At 46.0% G+C, this 7,084-nt stretch overlaps 1 long non-coding RNA gene across 1 annotated transcript; it reads left to right on the plus strand.

Annotated features, from left to right (window-relative positions):
* Positions 1-1,007: 1,007 nt before the first annotated feature.
* LOC135376755 (uncharacterized) lies at positions 1,008-3,946 on the plus strand. Its single transcript, XR_010417834.1, has 3 exons — positions 1,008-1,029; positions 3,643-3,707; positions 3,888-3,946. It is a non-coding gene; the product is annotated as an uncharacterized LOC135376755 (long non-coding RNA).
* Positions 3,947-7,084: the final 3,138 nt, after the last annotated feature.

Raw genomic sequence — 7,084 nt, forward strand, 5'->3', positions numbered from 1 at the left:
AAACGTTGCTGCCGGCAAACACATGTTCCAATCTTATTTACGTTCATCACACAGAGCTTGTAGAACTCGTTTAACTGTTGAATGCCAACTTTCAACTGCACTGCTTTGTGTATGATATACTGAGCAGTGGACGATAGTAATCTCGCAGCGTTGTAGAAAGGTTGTAGTCAGTGCACTAGTAAACACCCTTGCTTGATCGCTTTGAATTTCGCTGGAAACATATTCGTGCAAAGACGCCAAGCAAGACATCCACAATTTTGGAAGAAGTTATTTCCTTGAGAGGCACTGCTTCAGGAAACTTCGTTGCTTGACACAGCAGCGTTAGTATGCAAAGGCATCCTGACTTATAAATCTGGTAACTTTTAGCGTTACTTTCAAAACGCCGTAACGTATACTTCAAAAGATACGCCTCTATTTTTTAAAAGTTACAACCCAAATCCGCTGCCCTATATGTGACATGCAGGGTTACAGTTCGGAAATATTGGTGACGCGGACAAAGTAACCGATAGATTTCCTGTCCCCGTAATTTAGAAGTAACGGCGATGTAACTTCTAAGATTTCTCTCGCCCCTCGGCATCACGCCATCGCCGGTTAGCGCCCCACTGGTCTCACGTGCGTCCCCCTCTCCCTCGTTTTGTCCCTGTCGGTGGCCCTCTGGACCCCGCGTCCGAACGGCGAGCCGGTTGGAGTGAAGTTGTTTGTGAATACTTGACCAGTAATCACGTGCTAACAAGTGGTTAGTTCGACGGCGACCGTGTTCGTTTTCCTTCATGACAGCCAGAAGAGGTAAGTGCCCGTGTACAGCGCTGTGCCCATCTGGCATACTTGACGCAAATTGTCAAATTGTTTCAGGAAGCCATGCCGTTGGAAAATCATGATCTCCTGGGCGTTCGGCGTGGGAATTGCAAGGAGAATGACTGCTTTTGTCCAAACTACGTTACCGAGGTTGACGATAGCGGAAAGCCCAAACGGGTACTCTGCTGTTATTGTGATCATGCGCCGGAAAGCACGCTGCACTCTCCGAAATTGGTGAGCGATAAGATACCGTTACTTGCCGTTACTAAAGGAGCCGTTACTTAAAACCGTTAAACCATTACTAAAGGAAGGTCGCTATAGTACTTCTCGGACTTAGAAGACGCGCCATCTCGTCCGTGAATACGGCGGTGGTTTTCTCCGGTGTAGTGGAAAAAAGTACGGAAATTTTAGCTGTCCGTGCGTTTCGCACGGTGGGCACATTGCTTCTCGTGGGTTTGCGTGTTGGCGCTCACAACAGAGCGATGTCAGGTGCAGCCGTGGCCTGTGGCCACCTTGACGGGGCAACGTGAAAATGTTTACGATGTTGGATGATGTGAGGGGCTCTCCAGGGGACGGGGAATATCCAACGATTTACCCAGGAAGTTGGTTCCGGTGGCCAGTCTTGTTGAGCGGGCGGGTGCTGTCAGCCTGCAAAGCTGCGGCTTGTCGCACAACTGCCTGCCTGTTAGTGGGTGGTTAGTGGCGCTTTCACTAAGAGTGTGGGCTTATGGTGGGTGCTTGTGTTGTCAAAGCTTCCTGTGTAGTTTTGTGGCCTTCATATATCCGAGCGCATTCTGTACGGCTCATCTTTTGCCGATTGATCGGGGTTGGGAGGGGGGCACACAGTAAAAAAATAATCACTGGGTCTAGTCGGCGAAACCAAGTGTGATTTCGTCATCGAGTTGGACCATTCGCGGCGAATGGGTACCACATTGGAACCAACTGGAGTGGCCAGTTGGTCCTAATGGGTCACCCGTTCGCCGCAAATCGTTCAACTGGATGGTTTCAACTGGATCGTTGTGGTTGTGACTGCACTTAGTGTTAGGTGCCGAACAAATGCGACCTGGCTTTGCGTATATGTCGAGTGGTGGCAAACTTGCCACGGGAGTGATCCGTAGATGCCATATTTTTCTACCACGTAGTGTTTAATATAATTTATTTTTTTAATATCCAAGATGTTTCATGTTGGTGTGCCCGGTTTACAGGAGAACGGCGGAACAGGGAAACATGGGGTAAACGGCTTTCGTCCGGCAACAACATTTACCAACATCGGAGAGCAATTTTGGCTAATTTCAACTCAAGTAAACTTAATTTATTGAATTGAACTCTGAAAATTTTCTAGAGGAAAAACAGAACGGCCGTCGCGGATTCGCCCAAGTCTATAGCAAAAAATGCACTCCGAAGGGCAGCCGGAGCAACTAAAATAAATTGCGGAAATTGCTCTTCAGCGGCATTCACCCTTTAGTGCAAAGAATCGCCCCAAGATTGAGCGACGAAAGGGGCAGATCAAGTCATGCCTCTGTTTGTCTCCTCGATTTTCAGACTGGTAGCAACTGGAGTTATTGGCATGTAACAACCGCGTGTGGAAAAGAACGTGTGACATTATCACTCCCATTCATCACTCATTCTTCGGTGGGCGTTTCGCGCTGAAATTTTCGAGCGGCTAAACAGCAATTTTCGCAATTTTGTTAAAATTACTTGGGATCCCCTTTTTGCTGCACTCGGGTGATTACGCGGCGGTCGTCTGTTTTTGTAATACAAAGGGGTTGGCTAGGAAAATTTCAGAATTCAAATAAAGAAATTAATTTTATTTGAATTAAAATTGCCCAAATTTTTTATTTTTTATTTTTTGTACCCTGCGCGAAGTGAGCGTGGGGCGTGGGACGAGTTTGTTACACATGACTTCGGGTTATAGGCGATGTGGGCAAACTGTTAATCCTCGTTTCACGGCATCGAAATCAATTTGGGTTTCGTGACGTTTCTATCACCGATTGCCTTCGGCCTAACCACGGATGTGGCGGAAATTTTCCTAAAAACGGGTCATTGTGGGTCGTCTGCAACGTGGCTTGTACGTGTGAAATTATAATACTTTCCCTTTGAGGATTTTCTGTTTATTTTTTCTTTCTTTTTAGCGCAAGTATGCTTGTTGCAATGGACTGCCAATGCACAAATCATATTAGGTGTTTGGCTACGCAGGTACAGGTGCACAAGGTGCCAACTGCCACACGCTTCCGCTTGAGTCTCTGATATTGAGTCTCTCTCTCTCTCTCTGATTGAGTCTCTCATGATATATTTTATAACAGCGATAGGAGAATACGAAGCGCTACTTTTCAGCTACTTGAATAAGAAACAACTGCTACTTTTCATATACCACCTGTTTCTTATTCATGCAGCAGGAAAGTAGAGCTCGTGTTTTAATGTTTCAGTGAAGAAATATTACGCCATAAAGGGAGCGATAAAAGAAAACAGGAATCTATCTGTGCACTAGTTGAGTAATAAACAGGTGCTATTTGCTTTGTAGCACTTGTTTATAACTCAAGATCCACGAAATGTGCATCCGTTTTGCTTTTCTGACTCTCTTTCTGAAGCGATCTGTCCCCATGGAAAAACACCCTGTATGTGTGATGAAAATGGAACGTTATAAAAGTACGCTTGCAGTTGGATATTTCTCGGTTGTTCCCAACCAGGTTTTTGGCTGACATGGCCAAAAAGAACAAAAGAGAACAAAATTAAACTAGAAACTGAATCAGTTTCTAAGCCATCAAAGCCGAGTACAGTAGAGAGTACACAGTCCTATATGAAGTCCTGTTACGGCTAATATTTCCTGTTCCTGTCATTCTTTTGCAGCCACAAGTCAAGTTCAGGAAGGCACGTCACCCACCATGCCCTTGAACAATGAAGTCGACGCAATGGTACGGGACCACTACTGCAAGCACTGTAAAATGTCCACGACATCGCTTGCACGATTCCAGAGGCATTTTCATGAGTCCTCCGACTGCTTACCTGCATGCATGTCGTGTAGCGCCACATTTACGACTTTTCATAGATACCGCACCCACTTGCAGTTTTGCAAACCCACTGAAATGTTTCAGGCTGATCACTGGGAGGACATTGATCCCCTTGATGACGAGCATAGTGATGAGGCTGAATCAGGAAGGGCCGCCCCTCCGGAGGTGTCTGGGGAGTGTAGCCGAGAAGTACGTACAACTGTTTCAAAGTTAGCGAGTCTGTGCCGCATGCTTGAGGGGCAACATAGATGCTCGAAAATTGCAATCGACACTGTTGTTTCCAGCATTGAGGATATGTTCAGCGAGCACAACACGAACCTGAGCTTCTCACTATTGTCTACAGATCATCAAAGAAAGAAATATTATGAAGAATGTGGGCTGTACTTAAAGTCAAAGCCAGTTCAGCTGTCTGAGAGCACTGTTGGCTACTATATACCTCTGATGTCACTTATCGAGCACCTAATGGGACACCCGAAGTACTTAAACTATGTCAAGTTGCCGCAAGGACCAGAGAATAATGGTGTTCTGAGAGATTTTGGGGATGGCTTGAGAGCTAGTAACCACCCCATTCTGGCAAAGTGCAGCGAAAACGTGCTTAGTATTGTACTTTACAGCGACGACATTGAGCTGAGTAACCCTATTGGGGCGAAAAGGGGTCTAAGGGGAAAGCTGAGCATGTTTTACGTGACATTCGCGAACATTCCACCTCATGAGAGGTCTAAGGTGAGCAACATATTTTTGTTAGCTGTAGGCCATGCAAAACATCTCAAGACAGCCAAGGCCAAGTCCTTGCTCCTTCATGATTTCATCACTGCCGTAAATAATCTGCACGACGGAGTGACAGTGGTAACCCCAACAGGCACTGAAGTGGTTCATGGCAGCTTGCTAGCTTATATTGGAGATTCGCTCGCGGCACATAACATGGGCGGATTCAAAGAAGGATTCAGCCGCAACGTTCGACTTTCCTGCAGAACTTGTAAAACTGAGACAGCCGATTTCCACAAGCATCATTATGATGACCGTTGCACCCCTCGAACCAATAGCGAAATTAACAAGCAGGTTCAGGCGCTAACCGCTGCAAAGAGTAATGCAGAACGGAAGAGGCTTTCCGCTGAGTTCGGGGTAAATGCTGGCTCTGTTCTCTCTGAGATCCAACATTTTTCCTTAGTAGATGACATCTTGTACGACCCGATGCATATATTGCTCGAGGGTATCGTACCGCGTGAAATTTCGCTCTTTGCAAAGTACCTTATTTTTGATGGCAAGGTGGTCACCAAACAAGCTTTGGATCTCGCTATAACTAGCTTCAATTATCATCATTCCGTTGAAACAACGATGAGGCCGCGTGCGCTTGATTCGGATTGCTGCCCTATATCCTCAGCATCAGCAACGTACATGCTACTGTTGCACCTGCCACTAATGCTCGACAGTTATATAGCATCTTCAGACGAGCCACACGCTGCATGCTTGCTGTTGTTATGTCGCATCACCCAGGCGGTTCTGTCACCACTGATAACAGTTGATGGACTGGCTGACCTTGAAGAGCTAATAGCACAACACAGTAGATTGTATGTTCAGTGCTACGGCGCTCAGAAATTTCTACCAAAGCACCATATGCTGGTACACATCGTTCGACAAATAAAGATGTTTGGTCCAGCTCGGCATCACTGGACCATGAGGTTCGAGAGCAAGAATGCCCTAGCGAAGTCAAAAAAGCTATGGAATTTCAAAAATGTCCCCCAGAGTGTTGCTGAGATGTACCAAATGAAGATGTCGTTCGACCTGTGGGACTCAGATGGAAAGCCACGTGAAGGCAGTAGCACCCGCAGTTCAAGTAGGACAATGACTCCATTCCCCTTGCTCCCTGAATTTGTAAACTGTGGTGTTCCACAAGAGCAGGTGGGGAGCATTGCACTCTCAGTTTCCTCAATCTTTGTTAACAATGTCAACATTAAGGAACAAGACATAATGGTGATGGGGGATCCAACAGAAAATGCAGAGTTTGTCAAAATCAGGAATATTGTCCTGTGGCAGGGTACCACGTTTTTTGTTTGTTCTGTTTTGGCAAACGCAGGCTTTGTGCACAAGTTGAACGCGTTTTTGTTGCAAGAGCGAGAGGAAAAATCTGTGCTGAAGGAGTGTCACTTTCTGTACCCGTGGCCACTGCTTAGCTATAACATGTGCGGACGATTGTATTGTATCGCAAAGTGCTTTCACTATATCCCACAGGAAGATAGTAGCATGGATGTAGTAACGAATTGAAGAAAGGGCATTCCTTAGGCGTTGTCTGTGTAGTTACGCAGCAGGAGTGGAAATAATAAAGAGTGTTTTCTTTTGCACTTGGTTAATCTCTTGTGCTTTATAGGGAACAGTGTGGACACCAGACGCCCTCCCGGCCTTTTCTACGTACCTGAGCCCACTGCTCGAAGGCAGAGATATGTCCAAAGAGCAACACGCACACCAGTGCCTCCAGTTGCGACATGAGCTTATTCAGCACCTAAAGTAAATACAAATTATTTGAAAGTTATTAACACTGGTGGTAGCAGGCGGTCTTGGGTTGAGGACATAATCCAAGAGTATAACGAACTGCCCTTGCCCATTAACGCGTGTACATTCAACCGTGAACAAGCAGGGAGTGCACAGTTTCGAATTTGTTCATTTCATACCTTATTTCTTCTTCGACTTTCTTGCATTTCTGAATCCTGGGCATACCATTCTGCACCAACCCAGTTCGCCACCACCACCACGAACATTTTGTACTGTCTGGTATGTGTCATGCATATTTGATGTTCTTCTTGCAGCAAGTATAACTTGATAACAGAAGGAAGCAAGGCACGAATTCGTTGGAAATATAACTCGCTTGGAGCAGCACTGGCAAATGCGTATCCGTATATGATGTGGGAAACAGCCGATGGGCGGTCCTATAAACGATGTCGTTTTGCTTGGGTGAGTCTATTTCTCGAGGCTGGTATCTGAATACCGGCTGCTGAAAACCAGAGCTTTCACAGTATTCATTGGGTTAATTCCAATGTCCCTTTTAGTCACTTTTTATCCGTCGACTGAGTTCGTTGAGGAAACAAAGACGATACAGACAGAAGCGGAAGGTCGGCACGCCAGCGCAGCCTCAAGCTGACCCCGTCCCACCAAGCAATCCCGTGTCACTAAATGATGCTGTCGCAGAGCTCGAGGTGAAGCCTGTTCTTGTTAACGTTTTTTTTTTTTTTTTTTACTTCAGTAATTTTCCGCACACTTCCTTGCACGTTTTCTCTCATTTTCTCCTT

The sequence above is a fragment of the Ornithodoros turicata genome, unplaced genomic scaffold (assembly GCF_037126465.1).
Source record: "Ornithodoros turicata isolate Travis unplaced genomic scaffold, ASM3712646v1 ctg00001272.1, whole genome shotgun sequence".
In the NCBI taxonomy this organism is placed as follows: Eukaryota; Metazoa; Arthropoda; class Arachnida; order Ixodida; family Argasidae; genus Ornithodoros; species Ornithodoros turicata.